The 19,722-nt window shown below is 36.3% G+C and overlaps 1 protein-coding gene across 1 annotated transcript in view; it reads right to left on the bottom strand.

The window, feature by feature from the left end:
• The window catches only part of FOXP2 (forkhead box P2), a 582,130-nt gene that overhangs the window by 449,436 nt on the left and 112,972 nt on the right, over positions 1-19,722 (bottom strand).

The raw sequence follows: 19,722 nt of genomic DNA, 5'->3' as shown, positions 1-19,722 counted from the left end.
AAATGGAATTGCATGATGATTCTAGTTATGATGAATCCATGTAAATATAGGAACAGAAACTGTTATGTAATAGTATATGTAATATTGTAGGCTTAACGTACTTTTTCCCTCATCTTATGTTATATAATACTATAGGCTTACGAATTTTGTTCCCATTATTTTATTTCATATTGCATTATTATTAGGAGAAAAAAAGAAACAACTATAACCAAGCCTAGCCATCAACCTTTATATAAAGCCTTTTAAAAGCCCTCACAGAAATATGAAAACAGAAACCTCATGCCAGCTATGGTTACAACGTAATGATCCTGTGGCTGGACAATGGAACTATATAAATGCATGGATTAAAGGCAAAAATCATTCATCAAATAGCAATGAATGGAGGGGTAACAAATTAGAGAAGTAAAAAACAGGATTACATTCATTAAAATTTAAGTGAAGATATATATGTAATCAGTCCTGTTAAAAAAACAAATAAATACAATAAAAATAGATTTTTAAACTACATTCACAAAATAAGGTGACTCAAAACTCAAAGTAAAAATGGAAAAAGTTTTACCTAATAAAGTAGTTGGTTTAACGTGCTAACAATGTTTAAAACAAATATAGCTGTTACTACTGACATGAAAAGTTCAAAAGCAGAAAAAAATAAAATATTTTGACATGACCAGACTAAGTATATTAAAATGTTAACACTGTTCTGTTCATGTTAGCATACTCCTTTAAAGTTGTAGTTTCTAGTCAACTCTGCTAAGTAACAAAGAACTTCTGTTTCCACTTTCTTTACTGTCATTTTAATCCACCTTATGTTCTCCTATTAGATAATAAATTTTTATCATTGGAATGGTTTAAATCATGATGTAATTAATATTTTATATAAACATTTTAATTAAAAAATTTGTATTTGGAAAATTTTATAAAATTATAATTTTGATTAGTATACAATCTACTTATGAAAATTAGTATAATCTATTTCAAAAACTACTGGCTTTTAAAATAAAATGAAATGAGACTTCAGTTGTTTGGGTTCAATCACAATGCTGAATATTAAGTTAGTACCTCACTTCATATGTTTCTTGCCTGAACTCATGCTAAGAAAGTAGCTGGGTTGGGGAGGAGACTGCAGGGTCTTCCATTAGGCAGTAAATGTATATAAAACTTGTAGAGAAGTTCAGGACAGCAGCTGGTACCAAAATATGTCAACCATGATTTGATATAATAATATATAATTACATAAACATGTATATTGTTGCTATGGAAATGTGGCTGTTTGGGATAAATAATACTACCCTTAATGACTGACAGTGTCCAATATATGCAACTGAAACAGCACATAACATAACCCTGCTGCAATTCTGCCAGACAAGTGAAGATTATTCTTTCATAGTTAATATATTCAGTGCTTGACATTCATTGGATTTTGCTTAACTTAGATTATTTTTTATTTGGTTTTATTCTATCCTCTTTCTCATGTCAGTTTCATTTCTGCTTATTATGTGTAGGAATAAACGATGTTGCCTTCTTGATGGGCATTCTGACTTTAAGTACTGCGCAGCTCTGAAGACTCTTTCCCACTGTGTAAAACTATTATTTTCATATGGCCCAGGGGCATTTTTGCACATTCTACTGCCATAAACCAGACCGACATTTAAGAACTGCCTTATAATTGTTGCTGCTTGGTAAGCAGGGATGTAGTGCAAAGGATAACTTTTATGGTGGTAAAGCTGAGGGCCACATCTACCACTCTAACAACATATGTATCTAACCCATTAATTTGAGACTGTGTGGACAGAGAGATGTCATATTATATTTGGAGGGTAGAGAGTACTGTAACACAATTACAGCAAGGCTTTTAAAAACAAGGTTCTAAAATTAACACTTTATATTGTAAACTAATAGTATATATGCATGTTAATTCATTTTCAGGTTTAAGATCATTTCAGCCAAAGTTTATGAGTGTTAATACTTGGTGAGATACTGGGGACAGAGTCCTCACAGTCTAATAGAGAAAACAGGTACAATAACAATTCATTGTAATATATGTACTAAAGGTATCACATGTGTAAAAAGTATGATCTTAAAATCATAAAGGCTATAATAAAACATCCTATCATGGCCATCCAGGCCTAACCTGAGAAGGGGCCTTACTCAGAGAGGGACCAAGAATCAATCATTCAGTAGATGACACTTTTGGAATACTTGCTAAATACTTGTATTTGTGTTTACTCCAACACCTCTCCCATATAGATTTCATTTCTATTCATGAAAAGCACATAATTAAACAAGTCACAGAAATAACTGAGAATACTCAATTTAGCACTGTCTGTGAATACAGAACATTATACATCAGATTTGGAGTATTCTGCCTCTAATTAGTAGGAATTATAGTAAACCTCATTACTCTGATTCCAGTGGCAAGACCACACCTATGGTACAGTTACACCAGATTGTTTGGTGCAGTGACATAAAATATCTGACCTATCAACCTCCCTTTAATTTGGATTACACAACTCCCAGGCAACCTCGCGATTACAGTAGTTATTTAGTTTTCAGTGCTGCTCTGCCTACAGGCAAAAAAAAAAAAAAAACTTCTCATTTCTCATGACCAAATTCCTCAATTTAAGTTAATAAACTGATTCTACACACATAGAACTCACAGATCTTAGGTTTTCTAAGCATTTTGTTCTTAGTAAAATAATTGCTCACAGTAAACCAATAAATTAATCTCTTTCGACTTAAACACTAATTGTAAAGTGAGAAGTTAACACAAATCTATTTTCCTCACTCCTGTAATCCCAGCACTTTGGGATGCCGAGGCGGGTGGATCACGAGGTCAAGAGATCGAGACTATCTTGGCCAACATGGTAAAACCCCATCTCTACTAAAAATACAAAAATTAGCTGGGTGTGGCGGCGTGCGCCTAAAGTCCCAGCTACTCCGGAGGCTGAGGCAGAAGAATTGCTTGAACCTGGGAGGCGGAGGTTGCAGTGAGCCGAGATCACACCACTGCACTACAACCTGGCACCTGGAGACAGAATAAGGCTCTGCTTCAAAAAAAAAAAAAAAAAAAAAAAAAAAAAAAAAAGGATAATTTAAAAAAAAAAAAAAAAAAAAAAAAGAAAAAAAAAATCTATTTTCAAAGAAGTCCATTTGTCCATTTTACAGGCTTAGGGCCACAGCCCAGACCATGACAGGAAATAAATGCTATTCTTCAGGGCCTACTACAGAGGGCCTACCAATCCCATTCTTTAATGACAATAGGCTGATAATAAAAATTTCTACAAACCATTCATTTTACTTCCTTTAATTCCAAGATATAATCTGAAAGATATTATCTCCAATAATGACCTACCTTACAATTCTATCCTTTATACATAGTTTTTTAAAACATTAATTATCTGTTCTATTTGTTGATAAATAGCACTCAAAGTGTAATCATGAATGTAGTTGCCAATTGATTAGAGGGACTTTAATGTCAATAAGTTAAGGTGATTATTTTTAAAATTATCCAATCAGAATATCCTTATTATATTTTAAAGTGCTAATACCTAGGTTTCCATTCTGGCCAGAATAATTTACTTATGACATTTGGATAAACCAGACTTTAGTCATCTATTTTGGCTTCATGAAGTTTTCTTTTGTTTCACCTTGTTTGAGATGGAAAGTGGAAATACAGAATGTGGAAGAATCAATATTTTATCTCATAATAATGATACACAAATTTGAACAGTATAGCAATTTAGACATCAGAAATCCACAAAATAGGACAGCATAGGAACTCAGACACTAGAAATCAGAGATGTACCCTTACAAGATTAAACTAAGAGCTTTTTTAAATAACATCACCTGTAAAACATAAAGCAAATGTGTTCAAAATTCTCTATTAGAAACCAAAATTGCAGTGAAGGCATAAATTGCATATATTATGTATAAAAATATATAAAATGTAAAAATAATAGAAAATCTAAAAATGCTTTTCTTATTCTTTATAACTCTTAAACTTACTCTACACAAACTTCCACTGTATTAGATTAATTCAGTGTTAACTACCATGAAAACGATCCACTGTAGTAACTTACAAATGTTGGTGTATATAATAACAACTTCAACTGGATCTTATAAATGCCAAACAGAAAATTTCAGGAAAATTATTGGCATAACTGATTGGAGGAATTTATGTTTAATAAGAGTGTTTTGTGTGGAAGCTCTATTCCTTTTGCCTCCTATGTTCATGAGGGGACTTTTGATCAAGAAATGCTATTGGCTTCATCTGTCCCTTCACTTCTTACTATCAGAGGGGCAGAAAATCACCTGACTGGTAAGTTTAAGATAATACACTGAACATGCACAGCCCAATTCCTTTTTCTCAGTTCAGTTCTTCCTGTAAAGAAGATGAATTCAGGCCTGTTTTTTTCCCTGCCTCTGTGATAGAGGATTGTGAATGCCCAGTTGTGCCAGTGGCTATGTAGGTATAATGTCTAATTTAGTGGTGAAGCCTGTATTATCTGCACATATAGTGCGTGTCCTCCAATTCAGGCTCTACTGAGGTAATAAAAGTTACTTTGATCTCCATAAGCCTGGTACCTGTGTCTGTCTCTCAGAAGTTTCCAAATTTTTGAGGGGAAATTGTTTGATTTTATCAGAGTGGTCTCATAAAGCAGTGGTAGAAATCTATATAGATTTCATACTGTAAGACTGTCTATTTGTAGTCATTCATTGATTCAGTATTTACTGAACTTCTACTATGTGCCAGGTACCGTTCTCAGCCCAGGGATATGACAGAGAAGAAGAAGAAGAAAAAAAACAGTATCTTAGAAAACCAACACTAAGCACAAACTATGCTAATGGTACATCAGTAAGGGGCTAGAAAGGAGAACATATCTGTGTTTTCTTTGTCATGGATTTCAGACTATAAACCATAGTATTTCAATATGTTGATCACAAAAAAAAATTATAGGCTAGCATAGCCTTCAGATATGTAACCATTCTGAACTTAAAAAACAGAAATTTTGTTATGGTTGAACCTAGTAATATGACATGCAGAAATACGCAAGCAAATTTCAATCTCTTGAAACCATAAAAAAGATAATATAAATATTAAAAAATCTGAAATAAATTTAACATAATTAAAGAATACAAACACATTTTACTGTAAAATCAGGCTTGATGTGACAAAACCACTTCTGCAGATTGAATAGATCTTATCAGTTCTGGATAATAACCACAAAAGAAGCACTTGTGTTCTATTAATACAATTGAATGTTAAAGGTTAAATATCAAAAGTATTATTGATTTCTTTTAAAATAATTATTAAGATTCATATGAATAATGAAAGTCCTTATAAAGTGCTTCTTACGTTTAAAATGCTTTTCAAATATCAATTCTAAAAAAAATATTAATAGTGCCACTTAAAATGGATTATTTTCATGTTTCAAATATAAACTATATCCAAATGCTTTAAAAAGCTGAAAATAGTGATTTTAAACAAATTCTCATAAATTATCATCTAGCTAAGACCAAAAAAAGTAGGACTGTTTATATTTTTGAAGGATTATCATTACTAGGATACCATCATAGAATAGATGGCATTTTCCCCACTGATATGATAGTTGTTTTGCTCCCTAGATAATTCACAGAATACTTAAAAATTGCATACCAAGTCCAGAGTTATGCAAAGTTTATATACCAGCCTGAGGTATATCAGCCTATACCATGTCTTGATTGTTACTGCATATGATTAACAACATGCTGGCTTATTATAGTTCTCCGAACTTCAGTAGCCATGGTAAATAGGATATAAGATGATTTTCTTAAAGCAGTTAATAATTTGTATAAAACATGATGCAGTTACTTCTTTGGTTTTAATGTCTAAAATCTCATGGAGATAGGCTTTGGTTTGCCAAATTCATGACCCTAAGAAATGTAAATGAAAAAGTCTTGTAAATTCTACTTTTGCTGTTTAAGTCATAATTACAGGGATAAAAATGTGTCCACTTGTGTGCTGCACAGCAGGACTGTAAGCTCTCAATCAAATTGCTTGACTTTATACCCTGCCCCTGAGAGTGACTTTAAGCTAGTCATCAAATCTCTCTGTGCCTAAGTAAAATGAGAATAAGAACAGTGATATCATGAAGCGTAAGTGAACAACAAATTAAGTACAAACACTGAAATCTCACATGGAGCACTCAAAATGTATAAAATTTGGTCACTACAGAAAAATCTTGAAGATGAGACTGATGATAACATTTCAGAAGAAAAACTGCAATTTAACAAATGAACAGAAATATCCTACAGAAATTTGTGGTAGTATCCTATGTTCTCATTTTCCTTTCCACAAAATTAACTCAGAAGATTTAAAAGCGCAGTTTCTCCTATAACCTTCTTTACTTATGTGAGGATATCTTTAACTAAATCTGTAGCCAGGTGAGTGCTCTGGTGTGGTTCAAATCTCTGCTTCTCTGCTTATTAACTTTTGCTAAGTTTAAAGATTTTTCCTAAAGCCAGTTCTTATTAATTGTTCTAACAATGATTAACTTGAAGATTTTTTATACTAGTGTATGTAGTTACCTTTAATCATAGCATTCAAATGACGCTTGAGTCTAAATAATGTGGCTTAAAGAACTAAGAGTTGGGTCATACTGAAACTGAAGATAAACTCAGAAGTAATACTTAGTTTTTAAAATGACAAATTCAATTGCTATAAACGTTAATATAGTTTGTAAAGATATAAAACATATGAAGCTGGGAGATAGAATGTAACCCATGGGAACAAATTAATTATAAGTGTTTACAAATTATGTAAGTCAAATAAGAATCAAGATTATGTCAACAAAGTTATCCTAAATATTATTCAAGTAAGCACAAACTTTATATCTGTTGATATTCTTCAGATACTTACAAAGTGAAATGTTTTCTATTTATGAATTTTAAATTCTCCAAAATGTTTTAAGATCCAGTAAAGACAATAGTCAAAATGGACAGCAAATGATCCTCATGCATACTCTAGATGCACAAAGCTTATAGACATACTCAACCAGAAAAACATATTTCGTCCGGTAATCCTCCTAGTATGAGACAATTTCTAAAAATACCTACGTAAGATGAGTTAATAAGCAGTTCTGAAATAAGATTTTACAATAGAGATCCAGAAAAGAATGGAATAGTGTTTATAACAAATACCACTAACAGAAAAATCTAAAATTCCTGACTGCCTTAAAAACAATTCTATCCCATTTAGTAACACTGGAATGCTGACCATAAAGGTCATCAGTAAGTCAAATTCAGCAACCATTTATTAAAGACTTACCATGTACATGACACTGTGCTCGGCACTTAGAGGAAGCAAAAGCAAACAAGACTTCACTTTCTCACATATATTGTAACTGGAGCAGATGCCAAAGCTGGCACCAAGAAAGCCCATTTACTTCCACAGCCATTTCCAGCTCAGATGTTTTCCAGTCTCTCGGCAATATTAATTTACAGGATGTTGTTGGTGTTTTTCTCAGAAAAGGTCTTTCCCCACCCTTGTTTTTCTGTCTTATTTTATTCTTAATTTATGTTATTTTGTATTTTATGTATTCTAAGTTGCCTTAAGACTATTCTAGAAAGAGGCAGGGTAAAAAACAACTAGAGAAAAAAACCACAAATACTTGGAAGAAGAAAGTCAAAATGTATCAGGACACACTTGAAAGTTGAATTTTAAATGTCAAACTCCTTTTTGTTTTTCAGCATGTCTACTGGCCTTCAGGTCAAAATATCTAGATTTTAATGATACCTCAATAGAAACATGAAATTTTAGGTATGATTCTGATTCTCACAAAGCCAGATTTTACATCTGTGAGGACAAAAACCCACAAATTCCCAAGATTTTGTTTGCAAATTAAAGAAGATTTGGCATATAAGAGATATTCAACAAAAGTGAATTTTATTTTTTTCCTTTACAAACTCATTAGCTATCTTGTTACTAATAGTGAAATACAATGTTAGTTCAACAATATGGCATGCCTTGTTAGCAAAAACACAACAGATGTGAAAGCAGAACACACACACAAAACAATTAAGGCAGTAAAACAAAATCAAAATAAAGTTGATTTTCAGATCCTGTTCCACATTTTCTGAGTTACTACACCAACCTCAAATACTTCGCAGAATGAAACTTTCATATATATATATATACATATATATATATATGTATATATGTATATATATATATTTTTTTGAGACAGAGTTTCCCTTTTGTTGCACACTCACTATTGTTACCCAGGCTAGACTGCAATGGCACCATTTCGGCCCATTGCAACCTCCGCCTCCCTAGTTCAAGCGATTCTCATGTCTCAGCCTCCTGAGCAGCTGGGATTACAGGCACCCTGCCACTATGCCCAGCTAAATTTGGTATTTTTAGTAGAAATGGGGTTTCACTATGTTGCTCAGGCTGGTCTCAAACTCCTGACCTCAGGTGATCTGCGCTCCTTGGGCTCCCAAAGTGCTGGGATTACAGGTGTGAGCAGCCACTGTGCCCAGCCAAAACTAAGTATATTTTTAAAGAATAAATGTGTCCAGTACTTAAAACAGATTAACTTCTAAAAATTCAGAAGAAATAGAAGACAACTGGAAGAAGCTACAGTCCACAGCGCTCATGGAGAGGAATGTGAAAGGGTCAAGTGAATTCAGCACCTTCAACTGAAGTATCCAGGTTCTCCCATTGGGACTGACCAGGCAAAAAAAACTCAACCCAGGGAGAACTATGAAAAGCAGGGGCAGGGCAACAGCCCATCCAAGAGCAGATCAGAGCCAAAGGAACCCCACACCCAGCCAATGAAAGTGGTGATTGAGTGTTCGATCCTGCCTGGGAAATCAGCTTCTCCTATGGAACTTTGCAACTCGCACAGCAGGAGATTCCCTTGTGAGCCCACACCACCAGGGACTTGGGTCTGACACACAGAGCTGTGTGGATTCTCAGCAGAGTACACACTCAGGCACACACAGAGACCCTGGAGTTTTACATATTCTGGTCCAGGGACTCCTGGCAAGGCAGGAAATCAGCCTATACATATCCTTAGGAAGGCGGCTGAATACTGGGAGCCACACTAGCATTGTTCTGCAGACCCCACTCCCACAGCACCTCATAAGTTGAAATCTACTGTCTTGAAATTCCAACCAGCCAATAGCAACAGGCTATAATCTGCCTGAGACGGGTCCGAGTTCCCAGAGGGAGGGACGGCCACCATCTCTGCGTTTAGGTAGATGCTGCCGTTTCAGGCTGCTGGCTTTGGGGGATTCAAAAGGTTGGACAAGGAGCTGACCCCACAATGCAGCACAGCTGCTTTGCCAGAACGTGGCCAGACTGCTTCTTTAAGTGGGACCCAGTTGGATTTCTTTTTCACTGAATGGGGTCTCACTGCAGGGCCTTCAGCCACTCCGGCAAGGGTCCTACAGACAGAGCTTTGATTCCTCCCTAGGATGAAGCTGCCACGGGGAGGGGCAGCCACCATTTCTGCAGTTTGGTCAACTTAGACATTCCAACCTGCCAGCTTTGGAAAAATACAAACAGACCAGATGATGAAGGGTTCCCCCCAATGAAGTACACCTCCTCTTTCAAAAAGCAGCCAGACTACTTCTTTAAATGGGTCCCTGATCCCATTCCTCTGGGTGAGACCTCCAACAGGTGTCTCCAGCCACCTCCTACAGTTGTATTCTGACAAGCAACACGTCAGTACTTCCCTGGGACATAGCTTCCAGAGCAAAAATTTGGCTGGCATCTTTCATGTTTTGCAGCCTTCACTGGTGATACCTTCAGGTACAGGAAAAACTGAGGCAACTGGGGTCTGGAGCAAACCCCCAGCAAATTGTAGCAGCCCTACTGTAGAATGGCCTGACTGTTAAAAGAAAAACAGAGAGAAAACAAGAACAACATCAACAACAAAAAAGATCCCAAGACCCCATTCAAAAACCCCATCTTTGAGGTCAGCAACCTCAAACATCGAAGGTAGATAAGCCCACACAGATGAGAAGGAATCAATGCAAAAACACTGAAAGCTAAAAAGCCAGAGTGCCTCTTCTCCTCCAAATGACAACACCTCTCCAGCAGGGGCACAGAAGTGGGCTAAGTCTAAGATGGCTGAATTGGCAGAAGCAGGCTTCATAGGGTGGCTAAAAACAAACTTCACCGAGCTAAAGAAACATGCTGTGACACAAAACAAAGAAGCTAAGAATCATGATAAAACAATACAGGAGCTGACAGCCAGAATAGCTGGTATAGAGTAGAACATAACTGACCTGATGGAGGTGAAAAACATAAGATAAGAGCTTCATAATGCAATCCCGAGTATCAACAGCAGAACAGGCTTAGCAGAGGAAAAAACTATCAGAGCTTGTAAACTATCTTTCTGAGATAAGACAGGCAGACAAGAATAGAGAAAAAAGAAAAAGGAGTGAACAAAACCTCTGAGAAATATGGGATTATGTAAAGTGACTGAATTTATGACTGATTGGGGTACTTGAAAAAGGGAGAATGAAACAAAGTTGAAAAACCTACTTCAGGATGCCATCAAAGTGAACTTCCCCAACCTAACAAAATAGGCCAACATTAAATTCAGGAAATGCAGAGAACCTCAGTAAGATACTCCATGAGAAAATTAACCCCAAGACACATGATCATCAGATTCTCCAAGGTCAAATTGAAAGACAAAATGTAACAGGCGCCAGAAAGAAAGGTCAGGTCACTCGCAAAGGTAAGACCATCAAATTAAAAGCGGACCTCTCAGTAGAAACCCTACAAGCCAGCAGAGATTAGGGGCCAATATTCAACATTCTTAAAGAAAAAAATTTCAAATCCAGAATTTCATATCCAACAAAACTAAGCTTCATAAGCCAAAGAGAAATAAGCTCCTGTATTACTTCATTCTCATGGTGCTGATAAAGACATACCCAAGACTGAATTTATAAAGGAAAGAGGTTTAATTGACTCACCATTCAGCATAGCTGGAGAGGCCTGAGGAAACTTACAATCATGGTGGAAAGGTAAACAATCATGTCCTTTTTTACATGGGAGCAGTAAGGAGAAGAATGAATGTCCAGCAAAGAAGGGAGCCCCGTATAAACTATTAGATCTCATGAGAACTCAATGACTATCAGAACAGAAAGGGAGAAATCATGCCATGATTCAGTTATCTCCACCTGGTCTCTCCAACAATACCTGGGGATGATATTTGAGTGGGGACACAGCCAAACCACAATTCCACCTCAGCTCCTCCCAAATTTCATCTCACAATTCAAAACACAATCATGTCCTTTGTATTAGTCCATTTTCATGCTGCTGATGAGGACATGCCTGAGGTGGGGCAATTTACAAAAGAAAGAGGTTTAATGGACTCAGTTCCATGTGGCTGGGGAGGCCTCACCATCATTGCAGGAGGCAAGGAGGAGCAAGCCACATCTTACGTGGAAGGCAGCAGGCAAAGAGAGAGCTTGTGGAGGAAAACTCCTCCTTTTAAAGCCACTGGATCTCATGAGACTTATTCACTATCAAGAGACCACGCGGGAAAGTCCCATCCAATGATTCAACTACATCCCACTGGGTCCTTCCCACAATACATTGGGATTGTAAGAGCTACAGTTCAAGATGAGATTTGAATGGGGACACAGACAAACCATGTTAGTCCATTCCTGGTCCCTCCCAAATCCCATATCCTCACATCTCAAAACCAATCATGCCTTCCCAACAGTCGCTCAAAGTTTTAATTCATTTCAGCATTAACTCAGACGTTCACAGTCCAAAGCCTCATCTGAGACAAGAAAAGTCCCTTCTCCCTATGAGCCTGTAAAATCAAAAGCAAGCTAATTACTTCCTAGATACAATGGGGATACAGGCATTAGGTAAATACAGCCATTCCAAATGGAAAAACTGGCCAAAACAAAGGGAATACAGGCCCAATGCAAGTCCAGAATCCAGCAGAGCAGTCAAATCGTAAAGCTCCAAAATGATATCCTTTGACTCCATGTCTCACATCCAGGTCATGCTGGTGCAGGAGGTGGGTTCCCACAGTCTTGGGCAGCCCTGCCCCTGTGACTTTGCAGGGTACAGCCTCTCTCCTGGCTGCGTTCATGGGCTGGTGTTGAGTGTCTGAATGTTTTTATAAGGCTGGCTTTTCCAGGTGCACAGTGCAAGCTGTCAGTGGATCTACCATTCTGGGGTCTGGAGGACGGTGACCCTCTTCTCCCAGGTCCACTAGGTGGTGACTACTGGGGACCCTCTGTGGGTTCTCTGACACATGTTGCCCAGGCTGGTCTTGAACTCCTGAGCTCAAGCAGCCCACCTGCCTTGGTTTCCCCAAGTGCTGCGATTACTGGTGTGAGCCACTGTACCTGGCATTTTCAGTTATTTTTTATCTTAGCATTCAAATGAAGCTTGAGTCAAAATAAGTAATATGCCTCAAGTCACTAAGAGTTAAGTCTTATTGTAGAGTAATCTGAAGATAAATTCAAAAAAAGTTTATTTTTTAAAATAGCAAGTTCAAGTTGTTGTAAATCTTAATATATTTTTTGAAGCTTTCTAGAAAAGATTTGAGGCTAGGAGATAAAATTCAATTTGTGGAAGTAAATTAATTAGTTAATTAATACAGTTTTACAAATTAAGTAGGTCTAATAGTAATCTTGATGATGTCAACAGGCATTACTAAATTATTGTGAATATTAGTCAAGTAAGAATTTGCCTTGTATCTTTTTATGTTCTTCATATGCTTACAAGTTAAGTGTTTTATATACTATTTATAAAATGGAAATCAAAAACATAATGAAATATCACTTCACGCCCACTTAGGATAAGCTAAAATCTTCTTATATTGATGGTGGGATTTTAAAATGGTACATAGACTTTGAAAACAGTTTGGCTGTTTCTCAAAATGTTAAACATAGAATTATATGACTCCTAAGTATTTGGGAGAACTGAAAACATGTCCGCATGAAAACATGAATGTTCAGAGCAGCATTATTCATAAGCCAAACAAAGGAAACAACATAAATGTCCATCAACTACTGAATGAATCAATAAAATACAGTATATCTAAACAACTGAATATTATTTGGTCATGAAAAGGAATGAAGTACTGATACATGCTGCAACATGGGTAAACCTTGAAAATGTTATGCTAAGTGAAAGAAGCCTTATATAAAAGGCCCAATATTGTGTTATTCAATTTATATGAAACGTCGAGAATAAGAAAATCCATAGAAACAGAAAGAATAATGGTTACCGGGACTAGGGGTAGAGGGAGGTAGTGAGAGACTCCTAATGAGCATGAGGTTTCTTTGTGAGGTGATGAGAATGTCCTACTATTTGATAGTGCTGATAGTTGCATAAATCTCTGAATATAGTAAAATAACACTGAGTCATACACTTTAAAATAGTGAATTTTATGCTATGTGAATTATGTTTTAATAAAGCTGTAATTTTAAAAATAAGTCAAATAGGTCATGTAAGATAAAACCTTTATTTAGTAACAAATAATGAAACTTATCAAAGATCTATTATAGAAAGAGTTATAAAGTGGGAATATGATTCATGGGGCTTTCATTCCAACAGAGAAGACAGGAAATATAGAAACAAATAAGCAAGATAATTGCAGTTTGGAATAAGACCATGAAGGAAAATACAGTGATATGACAGATAAAGACTATTGGGGCCTACATAAAATGGAAGTGTCAGGGAAGGCCTCTGTGGAGATCTGATCTAAAGAGTAAGAAGAAAGGAATCACATAGAAAGGGAAGAGGTGTGCTAATGCCCTCAACCAGAAGATAACCTGGCATGTTTGAGAAACTGACAGAAGGCCAATAGGTCTGAAACATAATATGTGAGGTGAAAAGTAGCACAAATAATGTTGCAGACATAGATAAGAGTTAGGTCACGTAGAGACTAGTGACCAGAGTTATGAATTTGGATTTTCTTTCTTTCAGTTGAAAGCCACTGAAAGTTTTTTGGCAGGATATTGAGACTATCAGCTTTACATTTCAAAGCTTGCTTAGTCTGTCCTGGCAAGACTAGACTAGACAAGGGCAAGGATGGAAACAGAGAGAACAAAGATGTGTCTCTAATTGTAGTCCTGGAGAGATGGGTGTTTTGGAACAGGACTGGTATAGTATTTTTATACCTTAGGTTCATCTATTCTTGAACTCTTCGCATCAAGCAATCCCCCTCACCTTGGCCTCCCAAACTGCCAGCATTATAGATGCATGCCACCAAGCCTGGCCATGAGTTCCAATCTATCCTAAGTGTAGTGTATGCTGTGATGTGTTGCCCAAACACACTTCTGGGATGAAGGACTTATCTTTCCAGCTACTGTCCAAGTTAGAGAGACTTTCTAGAATAGCCTTCCTCCAGTGATCAGTGCAGAATTATAAAGGCTTGAACTCTTGCATGAATGAGGGAGAACTTGAAGAGCCACCTTGCTTCAGAGATCCAATGAGGCCTGTGAGGCCTCCACTGACACTACATCCCTCTCCCCAATTCTGCCTCCCTCCTTTCCCTTCCAAAGGTTTAATCTCAAGAATGGTCCCCTAATAATCATATACTGTAATCTCCATCTCATAATATGCTTCCCAGATAATTCAATATATGACCTGACTTACTAAAACTCAGTACACAGTCCATGGTTACTTTTTAAAGATGATCAACCTAAAAGTACTGAAAACTTTAAATAATAATATGCCCATTTAAAAAATCCTTACAAATGTAGTGTCACTCATGAAGCTGTTGTAAAGATTGGAAAATGAACCATTTACTCCACTCAGTCATCTGATTTTCACCAACTTACTTTATACTTGCTTTTCAAATGTAGTCATATAGTCTTTTAGTCCAGAAAGTTTGTGCATATAGAAACACTGGGCTAAACGGTCTTCCCTTTTTGTTTCTTTTGTTGAGTGCAATGTGTGAGGCTCCATGTGATACGATGGAAATATAAAATCCAGTCACATTTCCCACACTCAAGAAATTCATGGTCATACATTGCTTAATGTCTGGCCATTTCAAAAAACAGAGTAAATGTTTTTTTTTATATATAAAGTTAAAATATGGAGACATATTTCCAAATTTCAGTAAAAATTGTCGCTTTTAAATCTCTGAAATCTTCTCTTTGCTGTATTTTGATCTCCGTAACTCACGTTAAGGATCATACTATACGTTCTCTTTGCTCTGGAAATCTTGCAGCAGCCTGTGACAGAAGGCAATAAAATTCTGATCTGGGCTAAAACTCCAGAGAAAATATCTTTTCAACGATTTTTTTGCACACAAACCAACAGTCAACCCTTAGCTGTTCAAGACATATAATACTTTGAGGATTATTTAGGGACTTTACTACTTTGGACTTAGGTCTGTCATGTTGCTGCCTTTTGGCCATTTCACTGATGCTTAAAAACCTTTATCAAATAAGAAAAGGGCAAAACTCACATTATATTATTTAGCTGCTAGCAAACAGTCTCAAAAAACTGTGACAATTTTGTTACAAAAATCAAACAATTTCGATAGGTAAGAATATTGTGTGTGATGTTTTAAATGGGGTCCTAGAATATTTCTAGTTTTTTGTTTTGTTTGTTTTTACAACAGCTTCATATGATATCATCCCATGTGAAAAATGGGGAAGGGTAGAAGAGGATGAGGTTCAGAGATCATAAATAACTTACCAACAATTATTTAACTAATAAGATGCAGAGCTGTGAGTTAAACCCCTTCCTCGCTGACTCAGTTCTCAAGAGTTTTTCTATAGCTGTTTGTCTGATATAGTAGCCAGTAGTCACATGTTGCTATTAAGCACTTGAAATGTGGCTAGTCTAAACTGAGTTAAGTTATAAACGTCAAATATACACTAGATTTCAAAGGAACATGTTCAAAAAAATGCAAAATAAATCATTAGTAATTTTATATCAATTACATGTTGAGAATATTTTGGATATGTTGGTTAAATAAAATGTACTACTAAAATTAGTTTCACTGCTTTTTAATAAAAAATTTTTAATCAAAATTAAAAACAGTATGGTTATTACGATTTTGAAATTACACCTGTGGCTTACATATATTTTTATCAGACCTACTGATCTACAGGAAAAGGTAAACAAATAAAGAAGATGCCTCAGAAGAAGGAGCAGGAAAAAAATTCTTTTAAAATAAGAGATACTTCTGCTAAGAAGTGAAATTTAGGGAAGGGAGGATGTGGGTTTTTTTTTTTTTTTTTTAACACATACATATAAAGAACTATTTACAATGCAACATAGACTCAGTAAGAGGTAGATAAAATATTACCATGGCAGTGATTAATTCCACCCATACCCTCAATGTAGTTTTTTCTATTTAGGGTGTTAAGCTGTGTCTTAAGGAATGAAGCAAGAAAAAGAAGAAATAAAGAAAATGTGAGAAGGCATTCCAGATAGAGGGAAATTGTTCCAATAGCAATGTGGCAAGAAACCGGCAGTCCAGTTAGTTGGAGAGAACAGTAGAAAGAAGAAAAGGACTCAGGATATCAGGTTTGTAAGCCAAATAAAGCATTTGGTCTTTATTCAAAATATGTTGCCATGTGCTGCCAGGCACAGTGGCTCATACCTGTAATCCCAGCACTTTGGGAGGCTGAGATGGAGGATCACTTGAGCCCAGGAGTTTGAGTGCATCCTGGGCAACATGGCAAAGTCCCGTCTCTACAAAAATAGAAAAAAAAAAAACAATTAGCTGGGCCTTGTGGCTGGTGGTGCATACCTGCAGTCCCAGCTACTAAGGATGCTGAGGTGAGAGGATCACTTGAGTCCCAGAGACAGAAGTTGCAGTGAGCTGAGACAGCACCACTGCACTACAGCCTGGGTGACAGAGTAAGATTCTGTCTCAAAAAAAAAAAAAAAAAAAAAAAAAGATGTTGGAGATGTAAACTGATCTGTAATTTTAGAAAACGCCTCTCACTGGATTGTACAAAATATAGGTAGAAAAACTAAGAAATGCAGGGAAAGAAACTAACATTTATTAAATGTCTCACCTGCATTATGTGATTTGGTTGTCATTGTTTACAGATGAAAAACTCAAAACAAAAATAATGAAGAAAACTTCCATGACCACACAATTGGCAATGTGTTCTCAGAAACCATCCCAGGGAAAAGGATCTGGATGTGTACAAATCCAAACAATTTAGGAAGAAGTGTTTGGAAGGTTTGGAAGCATCATGTCTTTATTTTTATTTGTAAATTAAGTGACGGTATTTGGTTAAGGCTGGAAATGAATAGGTGACATGAAAATAGAAAACATTTGTTAGTAGCCATGAAAATGGAAGGAGATAATCAAGAGAAAGCAGTAAAAGGATTGGTAAGCGGTGTTACACATCCATTAAATAGTAATAAAATCAGTAAAATTTATTGAGTTCATATTATGTACTAGACACTGGCTAAGCATTTTATATGCACCGTCTCATTTAATCCTCAAGACAGCTAATTAGGGGAGTATAATTATACATCCTATATTACATATGCAAATTACAGATTAAGTAACTTGACCTCTTAGCACAAGGGCATGATTTAAACCCACTTCTATACGCAGCTAGTTAACCAGGTCTCCAATAACACTATGATGTTAACCATCTAAAATCTCATTCTGTTACAAGGAAAGAAGGTGCCTCATTTTAAAAACGAAGATAAACTAAGGCCTAAAGAGCTTGAAGTGACATATGTAGGATCTCAAAACTAATTGCTGCCAATGCCAGGTCTGAAATTTGGGTTTCAAAATTTCAGATGCGGTGTTCAGGTGTGAATGAGTAATAAGCTGACTCTTTTGAAAAACTACCTCAATGATTGTCACAGACCTGCAACTATTCATGGCATTTATGAAGCCATGCCTTATTAGCCTATAGGTAGCGCACATGTTAGCACACTGACTTGCACACAGAAGGAACTAAATAGATATTTCCTAAAGGAACATAGAGAGAGGAATTAAGGGAGAAATGAGGAGAAGGAAAGAGAGGGGGAAGACAGAGAACAGGCAGAGAGAGTGTACAGTTTCCAGGGAAGATATTTTGTTTCTTATAGTTTGATTGCAACCAAGTTCCCTGACATAAAACTGACAAGGTACTTGTACTCAAATATTTGACTGCTTTAGGGTACTATCAAGCAGAGTTTCAGATTTATAGCAAGGCAACTGCCCCATTTCATACTACTGCCTCCTATAGAATTTTCAGTCATTCCTTAATTACTGAAAAATTTTAGTATTGGATACAGTGGATCGTTCACTTTTTATTAAACTGAAATTTAACATGGTTTCAACCTTTAGGATGACTCTAGCACTACATTATCAAGTGTATGATTTGGTTCTAGAAAGGCCTTAAATCAAAGTTAATCTTTTGATTGTATACATTCAGTAAAAAACAACTATAATCCTTTTATGAACAAAGTAAGATATAACTAAATAAGAAAACAAAAATACCTCAGCAAAATGATTAGTTCAAAGTTTCTGTGGTTTTCTAAATCAAATTCCTTAAATTTGATTATTTAAAAAAAATTTTTTAATGTTTTTTTAGAGACAGAGTCTCACTCTATTGCCCAGGCTGGAGTGTTGTGGCATGAACACAGCTCACAACTTCGGGGCTTAAGTGATCCTCCAGCCTCAGCCTCCTGAGTATCTGGGACTACAGGAACACACCCAGCTAATTTTTCACTTTTTGTAGACATGGGGATCTCACCATGTCATCCAAGCTGTTCTTGTACTCCTGGGCTCAAGCAATTCTCCTGTGTTAGTTTTCCAAAGTGCTGGGATTACAGCCATGAGCCAGCTTGCCTAGCCAAATTAGGTTATTTTTTTCTTGAGACAGAGCCTCCCTTCATCGCCAGGTGCCAGGCTGGAGCACAGTGGCGTGATCTCGGCTCACTGCAACCACCGCCTCCCGGGTTCAAGCAATTCTCCTGCCTCAGCTTCCAGAGTAGCTGGGACTACAGGTACGTGCCACCACGCCCAGCTAATTTTTGTATATTTAGTAGAGACAGGGTTTCACCATGTTGGCCAGGATGGTCTCTATCTCTTGACCTCATGATCCACCTGCCTCGGTCTCCCATAGTGCTGGGATTACAGGCTTCAGCCACCGTGCCTGGGTGGTTATTTTTTAATTATGAAGGATGCTTCTTTGAAATGGACAATGTTTAGAAAAAATATTTTGAATCATAGAGACAGATGGTAATATTAACATATATTACAAAATGTAATTTCTATGAACAAATTGAAGGAAATCCTAAGAGGCATAATCTTATGTAATTTAAGTAAAGTCAGAGGAACGGGAAGGATAAAATACACCATTGTTTCACAGTTCTTGGTCAAATGGCATCAACTTTGAAATTCTGACTTTTGCACTACCCAACAGAAATGTATGCCTTTCAATATTGGTATTAGCTAATCTGTTCCACAACTACATTTTATAGAAATCATAGGCACTGCAAGATCAATAAATGTCACTTTTGCTTGAGAACAGTTCAAGGGTTAGTAAATAATACATTCTTCTTTCTGTGTTTCCTGTCTCCCTAGTCTCCTCAGACATCTCAGTACAATGTGCTTTCCAATTATATCCAATAAAGTGAACATGATATAGGGTTAAGAACAACTCTGGATAAATTGCTCAAGAAGTCACATATATTATATCTACGTCAGGATTATGACTCAAGAAAAAAACTGTAAAGAGTTAGTTACAGCTTGATCTGGATTCTTCTGGTCATATCTT

The sequence above is a fragment of the Cebus imitator genome, unplaced genomic scaffold (assembly GCF_001604975.1).
Source record: "Cebus imitator isolate Cc_AM_T3 unplaced genomic scaffold, Cebus_imitator-1.0 Scaffold90, whole genome shotgun sequence".
Taxonomy (NCBI): domain Eukaryota; kingdom Metazoa; phylum Chordata; class Mammalia; order Primates; family Cebidae; genus Cebus; species Cebus imitator.
Note: the sequence above shows the minus strand (reverse complement) of the source record. Positions and strands in the feature narration are given on the sequence as shown.